Raw genomic sequence first — 16,433 nt, 5'->3', positions numbered from 1 at the left:
AGCCCTCTTCGGGCCTGTGTAAGAAATAGAAGCGGTGACAGGCAGAGATTCTGCTTCATAATAAACCCCACACTGGAACCATCCGGGGAAGAGCAAAACGTAGAAACACGGAATGGCGGAGTGGTTTGGGATGGAAGGGACCATCTGGTTCCAGTTCTCTTGAGCCACTCAAGTGGCTCAAAGTCTCTTCCAGCCTGTCCTTGCACACCTACGGAGATGGGACATCCACAGCTTCTCTGGGCAGCCTGTTCCAGGGCCTCACCACCCTCAGAGTGAGGAATTTATTCCTAGAATCTAAATGCACCCTCTCTCAGCTTGAGCCCATTGCTTCTTGTTCCATTATGAATCGGTCTATATTATATAATCCAGCTATCAGTCATCCCTGCGGGAAGGTTGTCTGACATGTTTAGACCCCCACGGCACATCACAATAACTATGTTTTACAAACAGCTTGTTTTCAGTCTGTCTGGTTTGGGTTGAACCTGAGCAGATCAGTGCAGTAATGTCAGGAGATAACACATCCAGCTCTGGGGTGCTCAACACGGGAAGGACACGGACCCTTGCAGAGAGCCCAGAGGAAGCCACCACGTTGATCAAAGGGATGGAGCAACTCTTCTGTGAGGAAAGGCTGGGAGACTTGGGAATTTTCAGCCTAGAAAAGAGAAGGGAAGACCTAATTGCTTCTTAGAAAGGGGGAGACCTTCTCTCTTCTTAGAAAAGAGAAGGGGAGACCTAATTACAGCCTTGTGGTACTTGTGAGTGCACAGAAAAGATAGGGAGGGACTTTTTACTAGAGCATGCAGTGGCTTCCAACTGAAAGACAGTAGGATTAGATTAGATATTAGAAATAAATTCTTTATTGTGGGCAAAGTGAGATCCTGGGAGAGGTTGCCTAGAGAAACTGTGGATGTCCAATCCCTGCAAGCGTTCAAGACTAGGCTGGTTAGGGCTCTGAGCAGAAGGGGTCCCTGCCCATGACAGGGGGTTGTAACTGGATTATACCTTCCACCCCAAGCTGGGATTTAATGTATTTTATGCATTTTATAGCTATAACTTGCAGTGATTTCTGCTGCACAATGAGAGCCATCAAAATCTGCAATTCTTAATTTCTTGGATGTATCTTATTTTTCCATTTTCTATTCATGACAATAACATCATCAAATGGTCGGTTTCTGTTCTCGGTTACCATGCTAGACCACTAGTAGGAAGTTGGGTTTTTGGAAAATGTAAAGCACAGTTTGGAAGTTCATGGGATTAAGTGTACTAACCTAAAATTAAAAAGCTATCAACTCTAAAGAGCACTAAATATTAAGGAAGATATAGGACAGTGCAGATGTGAAATTAAGAAATAATCCTAGGATGCAGAAAACAATTTACCAATTCTAGGCCTTGACAAGTATTGCCATCCTATGATAAAGTAATTCCACTGTTTATTGACCAGCAGTTGCTGACCATCCTCTATCTATCGTTGGCAGAATGTTGTCTGGACAGCAGAAGTCCCAGGATTACGAGATTTTAAGACAAGTACTTCACACATGAGAGATCTTGGTCTGAGGAAAAGCATAACTTTTTCTAGTATTTGGAAGGAAGAATGTAGAATAGGGTGCACTTCCCAAGTTGGATATGAACATGAGGAAGGGGGGTGTCAAGTTTTGAAAGAACAGTGTAAATACAAACGATTGTGTCAGATGTGGCTCTGCAGCCACAAGGGACTGGGATTCAAACAGGAGAGCTGCTTTATGTCCATTTTTCCATATGGGCAGCCACATCCAGTGGAAGTATGCAGCAGAACCACTTACAGTAAATTCAGTAACAAACAAGGGCTTTGAGGTACTGTTAAAACTTCCTCTCTTTCCAGTTTGGGGAAAGGCTTTGATTCTTGGAACTGAGCAAATATTACTTCTAGCTTGCTTGGGATAAATCCTAGAGATGTCCATGATCACATCTAACTCAGGGAATGTATTCAACAGAAAAAATAATGGAAGTTTAACATCAAATATAGAGATATCCAGCTCACTGTAAATCTGTATTTACTAGCCTGTTTAGGTTAGATTAATGAATTATGTAAGATAAATGTATACAGTGCTTTTAAGGTTAAAATTTGCTATAAATACATTACCAGTTGTTAAATTTTTCTCATGATTACCAGCTTAGGCATAATTTTCATGTTCAGGGGTAAAATGTCAAGATGAGAAACTTGTGTTCCAGTGAGAGAGACAGAGAAATAGAAAGAAAGTCAGTCTGACAAATAACTGAATTGATCAATAGATATGTAGAGACAGAAAGATTTAGAAAGAAAATGTCATGGCTCATGATGTAAGTAACCATATTGCACTTGTACCCTGATTTTCATACAGGGAGTGGGCGATTACAGACTTGTAAGCTGGTCATCTGCACGGGCAGTTAAGTAGGGTTTGTAATGAAGGATGGAATGAGAGGCCATATGGATCAATATGACCCATTTGGGAAAAGTAGCACAGATTACATGAAAGAAAATCCTGTTTTGCAAACCCCTAATGAGTTTTTCAAGGGGTCAGCAAGTATGTAGATAAAAGTGATCTAAATGATACAATCTATGTGATTTCCCATCAGCTCTTAGAGAAATCCCTAAAATAAATATTTTAAGGAAATAAAGGAATGGAATGAAAGGAGAAATTCTAGACTGAATAAAGAACTGAATTCCAGATAGGAAATGCAGGACAGTGGCAAATATTTAATTCTTGCAAGGGGAGAAGTGATCCCAGAAGAGTTCAACGGGGAACTAAGCTGAAAATTCTGCCATTTAGTATGTCCATAGATGACCCAGAAAAGAGCTCAAATGGTACAATGAGTAAATTGCCTTATGGGAAAATTATTTGGCAGACTAAAGATGAATGCAGTTTGTAGGACACTGTAGGAGGATCTGAAAAGACTTTAAAATGGATCACGTAAAGCAATGTGCATAGCAAGCAAAAATCCCCTAGTTTCACATGAAGATTCATGACCTTTTGGCCATTACCATACAGGAGCAAGACCTGAGGATCAGAATAGAAAGTTCTTTGAAAACATCAGGTCAGCACTCAGCAGTGCTCAGAAGTCATGTGGAGAGTTAGGAATTGTCAGGAGAGGAATATGAGAAGAAAACAGAAAATGTCGTGCTACTGCATAAATCTACAGTTTGCCCCAACCTTGAATACTGTGTGCAGTTCTCATTCCCTGGAGTGGATCTGGAAAGGAGTCAGAGCAGGACTGCCAAGATAACTGTAGATATGAATGGCTTCTGTAATAGGAAAACAGGAACAGAGAGAGCCCACTAATGAGACTTATGGCCAGTACTTCACTGTGTTTACAGAGCCAGGCGTGTCTGCAGCCTAGACTGTCTTTCAGCACAAAAACCAGGGGCCATCAAAGTAAAGCCGAGAAGTGACAACTTCCAAACACACAAAAAGCAGTGATTTCTGTCATACAAAGTAGATAAGTCCTGTGGGACTGTTTGCCAATGGATGTTACAGAGAGAAAATGCTTAGCTGTGTTGAAGGGAAAATGGGACAAATGCTTGGTAGACAGCCAGGGAGATGTAGGAAAACCATTCCTAGCTCAGGAAATCCCATGAATTGAAGGTAGCCCCAGGCCAGGAGGGTAGTCAGGAGAGGTCTCATAGATGCTTCTGTCTTTGCTCTTCAGCATTTACTTCTGGTTTGTGCTGAGCACAGGATACTGGCCCAGATGGAGCCTTCATCTGAATCTGGGGGCTTACTGCTATGAGACCCTCCTTGCTTGGAATGATGATCTGTGCTGTGAAGGATGCAGACAGATTGCATAATGGTTTCTTACCAAGCAGAACATAAAAAGATTGATTTGAGACTGTTTTTACAGCCTTTGGGTCTGGAAAAAACCTCAGCTCTCTGTTTTCTTATTTAGTCTTACATATACTCCAGATAAATTACTTGTTCAATATAATACGACGCAACGTGGTGTTTAAGATTCATTACCAAAAGTGCTGAGACAGTCAGCTTCTCATGAATACAAAAAGCAACATATAATTCATCTGTTTGTCCATCTCTAGAACTGTAACTCTCCTCCCAGCTCATGTTTTCTGCTGCTGGCCAGTAAAGTGGAGGAAAATTAATAAAGAAAGTAAAATAGATCATGTGTTCTCTCCTGTCTTTCTCTCTTTTCTTCTGCATGATTATATCACTTCTTCATTCTGCAGACAAAGAAATGGAGGTTGAAATTTCAGGTCATTAACTGGGAACATCACCTGCTAAGAATTCCATTGTGTGAGCCATCTACCCTTCATTATTTTAATTACAACAGGTAATAAATAAGCAGAAGAGAAGCAGGGGAGATAGATGTGAACAGCACAGAGGATACCATTCACCTGTTCCTGATAGGTCAGGCTGATGGCAATTTTGTTTAGGATGTTTTTCAGCTGACTCATGTGGTACTGTCACATTTTACTGCATAAAAGTAATGCAATAAATAAAATAAAATAAAATAAAATAAAATAAAATAAAATAAAATAAAATAAAATAAAATAAAATAAAATAAACAGTTTTTAAAAATCAATTATGCAGCTGAATAAGAGCTGTAATTATAATTTCCATACATATTTTGTGTTTAGTAATGTGTTCATTAATGACTTGAAATATTACATGCCTTACCACAAATTAGCAGAATGATGCATTTATGTATCACGGCTGGATCTCAGTCTTACTGAGATCATCTAAATTTATTTATCTAAGAAATAGCAGGATCAGGATTTTGTTCATAAGATAATTTTGTGGTCTTCCAAGTCCTGCAGATCTGGGAATGTTCTGGGACCTGATCCAAAGATAACTGAGACCCATGAGGTTCTTTCTATTGATGGTAAAGGACATTGGATGACAGTCTGTTCTCGCAACACTGCCTCCGAGGAGGTCAGCAAGATACAGCAAAGGACTTACATATATGCTTCAGGACAGAAATATTATTTTCACAGTGTAGTGATAACTCATCTAGATCTGCAATACTGAAACCTTTTATTTCATAGTGCCTTTATTATCCCATAAAGAATTAATTCTTAGTTTTATTTTTCAAAAATATGCTGAGAAATCAGTGGAATTATCTGTGGTTTTCCCCCCTGGAATATTAAACTTATTCATCAGACTCAGTTTATGTTACATTCATATTGCTGCCATATGTCATTTAAAGCAAAATTAAGATCTACTCTTCTGAAATGCAGAGTTGCTTTCAACAGTTGAGTAGGTTTTTTTACCACGTGTGTGAGAGAGACGTGTATATAAATATTTATATATGTATACTTATACATATATGTATATATAATCATACTCCTAGAAAAATTCTCCTCTGATTATGCAATACTAACAAGAAAGGTTGATTTGCCTATTGCTGATTTTTATTTTTTCCCCTGTAACTCAGAATAAGTAGCATCCTGTATTTAAAACTGATACTTTTTCATTACCTATGATACAGGAAAGAAGGTATAGGTATATCCTGGGCAGAGACAAATTCTAAGACTCCCAGACAACATGTGTGCTAGCAAATGAAAAAGACCTAGGACCTTTTTCCAGCCCTGAGTCCAGCTGGCATGGAGCAGCCCTGATTGGTATTTGAAATCCTGAAATGTACTTGAAAACAGTTCTGGAAGAATATGGGTGATCCAGATGAAAAAGCTTCCTGTATACCTTGGTCACTGTTCTACAGTGTGGGTGCCTGTGCTCCTGTGCTTGTGTCCTTCCCTGTCACTTCTCATTTTTCTAAGGTAGAGCTGTTCTCACAGTGTACAGGGAAAAGGAAGTAATGGCCACATGGGTTCAAACCAGGGGACAAATCAACAAATCAGAAAAATTACTTAGCTTTCAGGGTTATGCCCCTGAAAGATATTTAGATAAGCAAGTTGAGCACAGCCATGGTCACAGCTGGTATGAAGCTCCTGGCACCACTTCCTTGGGGCTAGAGTATCATAGAAGAATATAAAAGGATAGAATGGTTTGGAAGGGACCTTAAAGATCATGTAGTTCCAACTTCCCTTCCATGGGCATGACACCTTTTACTACATCAGGTTTCTCAAAGCCCCATCCAACTTGGCTTTGAACTCTTCCAGGGATGGGGCACCCACAATTTCTCTGAGCAACCTGTTCCAGAGTCTCACCACCCTCAGAGTGAAGAATTTCTTCCTAACATCTAATCTAAATCTATCCTCTTTAGTTTAAAAACGTTTCCCCTTGTACTATCATTATCTGCCTGGGTAAAAAAGTTGCTCTTCCTCTTTTATATAATCCCAGGCCTTATGGGAATGTCCTGTAGTAGAGGCTGGAATCAGTGAACATTACAGGGCTCAGTCTGATCAATACAAAGTGTCTCATGTTCACAGAAATCCCCACAAGCTGCCTCCAGAACTGGGACTACCAGTTCTTCTTCTGAAGTGCACAGGTTTAAACCAATAATGGTGTATGAATGCGTGGCTGAATGTGTGGTAGGCTCTGGGGGACTTCAGGATGTGATGAGGCAAAAGGTTTGAACAGATGGCTCCTCCAGTCCATCCTGTCCTGTGGACTCTTGGGATATAGTCCTAGCCTGTTGGCTTTCTGGTATACTTTATCGTGTCAGTAGGAATTCCTTCCTGGAAGGCACTAGGAGACAGGCAGGCAGGGCACCAAAGACTCTCTTTGTACTATTATTTGGGAGGGGCCTTCAAGTGACTCTTCAATTTTAAACTTGTTCTTCACACTCCTGCACGTTGATATCCCACTGTCTCCACAATCTGCCTGCATCACTGTGAAAGATAGTTTACTATTCATACCCATCATCCAGTCTTCAAATAGGTTTTATTTACAGAAGTTGCCTGAGGAAGACTCTAATTTATAGCTATTGATTCTTTCCACACTTCTGTCTTACTGATGAAGAAATGCTTTATTGCCCAGTTAGTTTAGATATAGATAGTATACAAATCTATTCTGTGTTTTAATCAAATAATTGAATCATCTCTCAGACTTCTATATGATAAATTAAACACACTGAATTCTTCACACCTTTTTCTTTAATGAATTTCAGCTTTTTCAGTGTTTCAAATTTTTTCAATATCAGCAGAAAAGGGAAGGTGACCTGCACATTTCAATCTTGTATTGGTCATCACAATGGTATTGGTCCCTGCTCTCCCATGCCTTGTGCCTCATCCCTATCCCTTCCTATTTATGCACTGCAGGGCTGCAGAATTCCTCTATTCAACAAGATTCCTCTATGCCACCAGATTGTGCTGATCTGGTACATAGTGACCCCTAATTTCCTTTAATGTTTCCTTTTACAGGGAACATGGTCTGCAGTTACATAAACTTCATTATTTGCTCCTAGTAGGATGACTTCACAAATGATTTTTATTAAGACACATTTATTTCACAAACACAGCTATTCAGTTCAGTCTGCCTCCATACTCTATCACTTTGCTAGCCTTTCTGTATGCTTTTCTTTTATTTGCAAGTTTTAAATTAGGGCAGCAGCAGTCCCCTGGGAATTCTGCTAGCAGTGTTGCCAGATAATGTCCCACTTGTAAACAGATCACCTGGTCTGTCATATTGCTTCCAAAACTGAATTTGGAATGGTTAGAACAGCCTGATGTGAGGCAAATTCCAGGTTAAGTCTGGCATAAGGGACTGCCCAAGGGTCCTCTTTTTGCAAACTGTATAGATGAGTTTTCTCAGATTTGCCTTGCTCAGGCCATTAGTTCAATGCTATGGCAACAGGCATCACGTCCCTGCATGTCTTCACAAGCCCTGGCTCAGGCTGTGCCACATAATATCATCATATAATAAAACCACTATTTTCATGGTCCTTCAGTGTCCCTGACTTTCCAAAACAGTTAGTAGCACAGGCTGTTAGACTGCTTTCTGTACTGTGAAGGATGAAAAGATAGAGCAGGAAAAGCCCATTCTCACAATGATCTCCTATCAGACCCCATAGTTTGGCTCTTTTCCATGCCTCCTACTTCCTTTCTACTCCCCAGCACAGGTCTTCAGACACAACCTCAGGGCACATCTCCAGGGAACGCTATTGGGCCCTCCTGCCCTGGCAGTTCTTCTGGAATAGGACAAAATACTACTAGAGATGGAGGTAAAAAAATCCATATGAGCACAGTTCACCATGCTGTTGGGGGCCTCGTGTATCTTCCCTGATGTTCACCTTCATCTACTGAAGAAACAGAAGACACTGTGTGTCCTAGGAACCATGGCAGAGAAGACTGATCACGCATAGGTAGGGAATAGTGTGCCCTGATGCCAGAGAAAGGCTGATGGAAGAGGAACAGGAGGAAACAAACTATTCTCAGAACAGGAGGAAATCAAATAAGTTAAACTGATTCAAGAGATGTTTGGTCCCCTGCCCGCTCAAGGCCCTTGTGCTACTGGGTTGACAGCAGCCCTTCCACTCTCTGTCTTCCCTTTGCCACCAGAACCATAATGTCAGACCTGGTTACAGCCTCCTTGGATGAGTACCACAGGTAGAGGGATGAGTCCTTGGGCGAGCCTCATGAGACACTTCTGAAAACAAACACACCCTACCTAGAAGCTTCGATAGATCCTCCTTTTTCCGTTTTCACATATTTTTCTGCTTTTGCATTTCATATACCACTAAATGCATTTCAAATGCCACCACTGGCTAAGAGTTCAAGAATATGTATGAATTTTGATGCATGGGATTTTGCTGCAATAGCCAGTTATGGCTGAGTGGTTGTGTTTAGCTCTACCCATCACCACTGCTGTAGTTGTGGTCTAGGTCTAGAACAGACCTAATTTAACCTATTTTGAATGCATGTCTTAGACCCAAGAAGATTTTTTTTTTTCTATTTCCCATATTTCAGTCTAGAAACAAGGATGTCCCGGGTCGTCATCTGTCTCATCAATCCAGATACAGCAGTATTCTTTAGAAACAAAAGAAGTTACTGATATCTTCTAATTTAGTTAATTGCAACAAATTTGTTTTCATAGTAAGATCCAGATATGAAGCGGCCAGCTGAGGTTTGCTCTACAGTACAAACATCCCAACCCTGACAAACCCCCTCAAAAGTGCACAGCAAGCAGCTGGGGTACCTTCCAGTGCTTCTTGATTCAAGCACAGGTTTGCTCCTACCATTCTTTTGTAGATGATATTGCAGGAGGAAGTGCCTGTTGTTCCTAAATCTAACAGAGAAAAGACTCCATATTTGTTGCTTGCTAATGATAAACCCAGCAGCTGATCTTCAACTGTGTGCAGATTCTGATAATTCACCATCTCATTCTCATTTGCCTCTTTCAATGTGTACAAAAGACCACTGTCCTGCACTGATCCCACATGTGTGGCAAAATCCCTTCTTTTACACCTGTGACTGCAGCCACAGGGTGACAAACCATTTCACATGGTATACAACTCAGTGCTCACTATATTCTTCCTTTTATTGGTTTTGCAGAAGCAGCGGTGACTCATGCAAGGAACTGTCATTTCTACTTCAAATGGAGCTGCCACCCAAAAAATTTATTTCTTGAACCTAAGTGGTGAAGCACATGATGTCATTTAATCACAGAAAGAACCAGTGTTGCATGCCAGATGCTGTGAATTCACCAGGCTTGCTGTTGTAGCCATGCCTGTGGATAACCGCTGACTGGGAATATTATCAGCAGTTGGCCCTGTTAACATAGAACCATGGAATCAGGTTGGAAAAAATCTCTAAGATTATTGAGTTCAATCATTAACCCAGCATTGCGAAGTCCACCACGAAATTATGTCCCTAAGCACCACATCTACACATAATACAGGTCTTTTGTCATATTCCAAAATGGATTTCGGACTGGATCAATGTTTCTATAACATTCTGTAGATGTGACCTCCTTCAGGGTCCACCTGTCTCCGTGGGAGTTCTTTATGTAAACTATGTATTCATCTCTCCGACCGAGGACCAGGGAACTACCAGCTGGTGGCAGCAGCAGCTTCTCCAAGATCAGAATGTGAGGACTTCATCTCAGGTCCTGGTGACACTGTATGAAAGTAAGCAAATACACTCTCCCCATTTTAAAGAAACTGAGCCATTATCAGTAACCCTGCAACTAATGTAACTATTTTAAAAAGAACTTTGCTTCTCTAGTCTTTTGGTGCCTTTTGAATTTTTTGCTTAGTAGTTTAGGGGTTGTAATTGGCACTGAGAAACAAGAAGCTAAAACTGTCTCTCACTGTTGTCATGACCAGGTTGATGTTAAGATCTTAGGATAAAGGAGGAAGAGTTCATTGCCCATAAAGGCATTGCAAGCGACCTTTCTTATGGCTGTGTGCTGTCAAGAGGAAAATGAGATAATATGGTGAGATTTAAGGGAATATGAAGGTGAAGGATTGACTGGGGTCAAAGAAAAACTGTCGAGCTGGTGTCAAAGAGGAGTGTGTGTTGTTCTGAGATCATAATGTGATCTTATATATTCTTATACAAATGTTCTAATACTTCCCCATCTTTAATCAAAATACATCACTGAGTGCCATCTTCAGACATATCAACCTGTTATTTTAAAGCTGCATCACTCTGGAAGCACATCTTTTTAATCACTTCTACCAACACATCCTTTTATTATCTCTTCCTTCTTTGTCTGCTTCTCTGGATTTATGTAAAAACTCCCTCAGCACTTTGTACGTTGTCCTATTGAACTTTATTGTGTTCCTGTCACTTCAGGAGAGCAAAAGGTCTGTGATGCCATATAAAAACTTCAGGATCCAAAAATTATTTCATGGCACCATAAGGTCTTTGAGACTAAATTCCAGCAATTCTGCCTCTAAAGTTTAACTAAAGTTGGTGTCTCTGTGTTAATTTTGTGTGGTTTACACCAACATCCATCTGTTGCTTAGATGATTTACAGTGCTTTTGCTGATCCAGAGGTTTATCTGGTGCTCTGAGCAGGTAATAAGAGACATTTTGTGTGTCCTTTTGGTGCTGTGAACACCTGGCATGCTGCTTTCAGGCTCAACTGCTGGGCACTGACAAGTGAGACAGGTCTGGCAGCAGCCCTCAGCTTCATAAGGGATGGACTGCAGCTGTGGCAGGAGACTCCTCAGACTCTTCTTGGGGTAAAGAGCCATGCATGAACTGGATACTCAGCAAAAAAACAGGCTACATAGGGCTTAGATTCATATTGCTTGCCACCAGTTAAAAGCAGAATTGTTGCAAGGCCTCACCAGTGGCCCTGGCTCTTGGGTTATATGTAGGAACTTAGAAAAGTTCATGATCTCAGGCCTTTAAAAATTCTAGTTATAATTGACAGAGTCACACAAACAAAAATTTTTGTCTCCAAAGTGCTGCCATCAAATAGTTGCCATTCCTCCAATCATTCCATGGAATGCAGCTTCCTCACTAAGCTGCTACAGATTTACTTCAAAGATGACATTGTAGGAAAAAATTTGGCCAGATGTGGCTAAAGGTGGAACAAGTCAAAGCATGCATTGTAACTTTATTTGGGGAGAAATTTGTAAATTACTTCTGCCCTGTACTGGCCCTATCTTGAATTTGTGTATGAATGCAAGAATTTAAAAATACTTGTGTGTGTATGTGAGAAGGTCACCTCTGACACAGAGTTCTGTGATTCAGAATTGGCAGATGCAAATGTATTTTAGTCAGTAAGTAGCAATACATGGACGTGAACACCCTGAACATAAAAAGCTTCTTCTGAGCATTTCCAATGCTGTGCAGACTTAAAAATCAGACAGCCAACCATATTCTCCATGGATGTTGTTTACCTCACTCATTCTCAAAAGCTATCACTGTGATACAATGGTTATTCATTTACCCAGATATCCTTTGCATTTAGCTGGGCTTATCTTGTCTATTGAGTAGAGGTCACCTCAAGACTGTTGTTTACCTAAGTAAGTAAAAGAGATTAGCATTGCCAGATGGACTTCCAACACCAAGGAGAAGGTAATTTCAAAGGATGTGTTAACAGGAACATAGGAATCACACATATACCTTTATAATTTTTAATATTTCAGGAGTGAACACTTTTATGTCTTTCTTCATTCTTGCTGTTTGTTGCTGAAAATGCCTTTCTTCTGAATATCCTTCTAAAAATAAATGGTGTTGTGACTTTGGAGGATGAAAGGAGGCAAACAGAAAATGAACAGTCAAAGGTGCCCAGTGAGATACTGGTAAGCATCAGGACAACTCAGGCAAAAGAGGGAGAGATTAATAAATAGCTTGCCTGCTGAAAAAGTGTGTGTTTGCAAGTTGGCAAAGAATTAGCTAAATGTAAGTCCATTTGATTCTAGGAAGGAGGCTGTGTCCCATACTGTAAATGAAATCAACGCAGCCTACCAAGCCAACCTAGGTAAATAACTCCTTCAAAAAAATTCCTGTCCTAGAGGCTGACCTGGCAGCTGACCACCAGGATAAATGAACCCTAAGATTCTAATGCCACCTATAACTATTTATCTTCAGACCTTCAGAGGAAGGCAAAAAAAGAGCAGTAGAGGACAAATCATGCATCAGGAAGAATAAAATAAAATCTTTCCCAACTCCAGTGGAAGCCCTGAGGCATGGAATTATTATAATGCAAATTGACAGTGATCTAATGTATTTTCTCACACACTTGGGGATACTGACACACCAGATGCCCAGGGACTCATAATATAAGCTTAATTTTCTCTCTTCAGGCATTTTCCTATTCTATTGTGTTGTACAATTATGCCCATAAACCTCTCAGGCTCCTTGCTACCAGACTTCAAGCTACCCCTTCCAGTGCTCAGGAGAGTATTCAAATGCTTCCTTCATCATATACCTGGAAGCCTTTAGATTTCCAGGGCAGATGTATTCAGGATTACTCACTGTACTGCCATTTGATCATGTGATGAAGTCAATATCCCTCTCTGACATTTACTTCTCAAATATATTTATTAAGTATTATCACAGCCCTATTCAGTCTTTGCTGAGCGACACTAAACAAGAAAAATTCTTTTAATTCTCCTACAAAGATAGGATTTTTGTTCCCCTAATCATTCTAGAAATGCTTCTGTGCACTTGCTCAATTTAACATTTTCTACCACTTGGCATTAAAATTCTGCTGCATTTAAATGGAAGTAAACAATACACATACAAACTTTTTGCTGAACCACAGGTAACTCGTTTTTTGCAAACTCAGCAAAAACAAGAAAACCACTGGCCAGTATTATCCTACTAGAAAACAAAAACAAAATAACAACAAACCCAAACAAACAAACAAAAACCTTCCTGCCAGCCCCAATATCAAACTGGTACTGGAATGGGAATTCAATGTCCAGCTCTCCAGCTAGTGGCAGGCAGATGCTTCTCCACCAAAAGAAGAATCTGAGATGCCCTTTGTCAGCTGCACCCTGCTCTGCATGGAGCTGAGGGCTGCTGCCAGACCTGAGCTTTGAATGCTGTCCTGTGCCACTAATAAATGGCTAAGCCTGAAAGCAGCTCTCCAGTTGAATATATAGGAAAAATATCTGCCAGAGGTCAGTCTGTTTTGCATACCCAGATACCTCTCTGATTTGAAAGTCATTGCATCAGTCTAGGATGTCTTTATGCACTGTGAGTGGATCAACCAGTCCTGCTTCAAGACAAGGATAGGAGAGCCTTGTCTGGGACATGGCATGTGAGTTCAGTTTGACTCCTGCACTTGGCAAACTGGTGAGAAGGTATAATAATGAACAAAGGTAATAGATATGTTTCTACTATTGAAGGTACTAAGGAACAGAAATTTATTAGGAATGTGTAAAGAGAGATCATGGACCAAATTTGATTTTTTTTTTTTTTTTGTCATTCAGGGAATATGTGGATAAGGCCAGTCTAGATACAGGGGAAGTCTCCCCTGCAAGATGTTTTACTACCAGTTTTCCCTCAAGACTTAGTCACAGACAGGTAGAGAAATTATAAAAGAAAGGCCACATAAAATCAGGCCTGATCTGCTAAATTAATAGCTAGCCTGCCACTTCTTCTAAGTGCAGCTAAGTACTTTGCAAGTTGCGATGCGAAAACTATCTTGGAATGAGAATTCATTAACATAACAATCTATTCCTTCAGTGAAAAACAAGTGCACCTGTATAAACAATAAGATCTGTCCCAGGAGAATCAGTAGAAAAAGTATGTAAACTATAGATGTGCAAACTGTCATGTACCAACCAATGTGGATGTATTGTTAACCAATTAGATCTGACACAGAGCCTTCCAGTAATCTTATAAAATAGGACCCATACAATAAAGATTCAGCTTTTGCCTGCATGAAGAAAATGGAGTTTTGGCTGATTTATTACAACAGACTTGACATTAAGGCATCCAGAGTCCATACTGGACTAACCAAATAACTTGCTTGCTGAGGAAGCCTGGGTATGAAAAAGAAGAGTTTGCTCCATCAGCTTTTTGGCCCTGCAGACATTATGGGCACAGGTTGTGACAAATTTCACTACTTTCAGCACCACCAGATCAGGACTCTGTGACAGCAGAACCCTGTTTGGCCAGGCACACCTATTACACCTTCCTCATAGCTGAAACTTTCTCATCACTTCTTTATTAATCTTGTACCATTTCAGAGAGCAGTGGTGGAAGGTCACAGAGGGGATGCTTGCCTCTGGCTCACCTTTGCATAGACCTTGCTCTTTTCTTTTGGCTTCACCACTAGGTAGATACCTCAGTTATGTAAGACAGGTAAATAACTTCTGTAATGTTAAATTAATGATTACAACTCCTGCTGCCACCTGACACAGAGACCTTTCATTTTAAAACATCAATGTAGCCAACACAAAGACTGACGTTGCTGGTTGTCAGCATGCTTCAGGTCTGTGTCTGTGCCGCACCACCCTGCCTTACCCTGGGTATTCATCCAGAGGTGACCACGGAGCGCCTTGTTACACCTGACTGCCTGTGGGGATTGAAGCTGCAGGTGAAGATTCTGTGACTGCTACTTTTTGCGCCACAGCAGCTTCCAAGCTGTCCCATCATGTTTCTCAGTGCTCCATATGCTGATAAGAATTTTCCATGTCTGCCTCAGCTTCTCCCCCTGCAAGTCCTGCTGGAGTCACTTTCCTGATGAAGCACAGATTACTTTGTTTCCTGGAAGTGTCATATACCACGAGGTGTCTGGGTGCAGTTTGTCTGCATTTCAGAAATTTCCTAGCTCCATAGATGGGCCATCAGTAGTTCAGGGGAGTGTCCTTTCTGCCACACCGGAAAGCTACTAAGGGAAGGCTTGGACACAGCTTCCAATAACCTATAAACTGGAGGTTCTTCAACTGCTCAGGCAAATGTAGGAGGTAGGAGATGAATATGGGATGAACAGAACATTCTTCGACACTTCAGCCTCCACCCACTTTACATTCGCCTGGATGTCTGACCTCCAGGGAAACACTCTGTCAACAGTACTTGACAATACAGATCTCAGGGTTAGGGATTTAGCAAACACCTCTCCTGCAACAGACCCGTCTGGGTGTCTGCACACAGGAAAAGCTCAGAGCAACTCAGAGGGTTATCACACTGTTGGATTGGCAAGGTCAACAGGACAGAGGGCAGGAGCAAACAAGGACAGTGTTGTGGCACCTGGGCCTCCCAGGCCATCACTGGCAGTTTGCTCACAGCCTTTCATCTTCTCTCTGTTCAAAGCAGACTGATGGAGAAGCAGTGGCTATCATACACAGTTCAACTCTGCCAGTATCTCCTGACATTGCCCTACAGAGTCTTCAGGGAGCAAGAAGAGATCCACCTCCAGATCCTCCACTGGGAAATGTGTTATGGAATATAATGCTGCTATGTGCACACACTGCTTATTGCTTTACATCCTCCGCACAACTGTTGTAATCACACTTTGGGCCCTGCCTTCACTGTTCCTCAATTCAAAGCATTTCTTGTAATTTTTTTTTTTTTTTTTTCTTTTCCAGTCTCTGAAGGTAAAGAAGATGATGGGAACAGAGATTTTGGGAATCACCTGCTCCTTCCTGTGCTACACAGAGTCCCAGGAGGACAGACCTACTTGGTCTGGAGGGGAGGGATGGGATATGTATATCTGCTATACTGAAGAAATCAAGATTGTCCCATCATTCCCAACACAACAAATACCAAAATGTGCATCACACACACACACACGCTTATTCACACACACACACGTATTCACACATACACGTTATTCAGTTACAAGTGTTTTTAACCACGTTTACATATCGATTTTTATAAACATTACATATATGATTACTCGTGTTTAAGCAGGTAGGCGTAACTATAGACGCACATGCACTTAGATGCCATCGTCCATGCATGTATCCATATGACCACAGAGCTGTTGTGTCTCTGCGTTAGCTGCGGGCTCTGTCCGTGCGCACACACGTGCGCGGAGCTGCCGCGGCGTCGTTTCGCGGCCGTGTGGGCGCCGACACGCGCGCACACACACACGTAAGTGTGCAACACCTGCCCACGCACCCGCGGGTCTGTCCCGGCGCCCCTCCCCGCC

This window comes from Haemorhous mexicanus, chromosome 1 (genome assembly GCF_027477595.1).
Source record: "Haemorhous mexicanus isolate bHaeMex1 chromosome 1, bHaeMex1.pri, whole genome shotgun sequence".
Lineage (NCBI taxonomy): Eukaryota > Metazoa > Chordata > Aves > Passeriformes > Fringillidae > Haemorhous > Haemorhous mexicanus.
The sequence above is the reverse complement of the archived record's forward strand: the minus strand, read 5'-3'. Positions refer to the sequence as shown.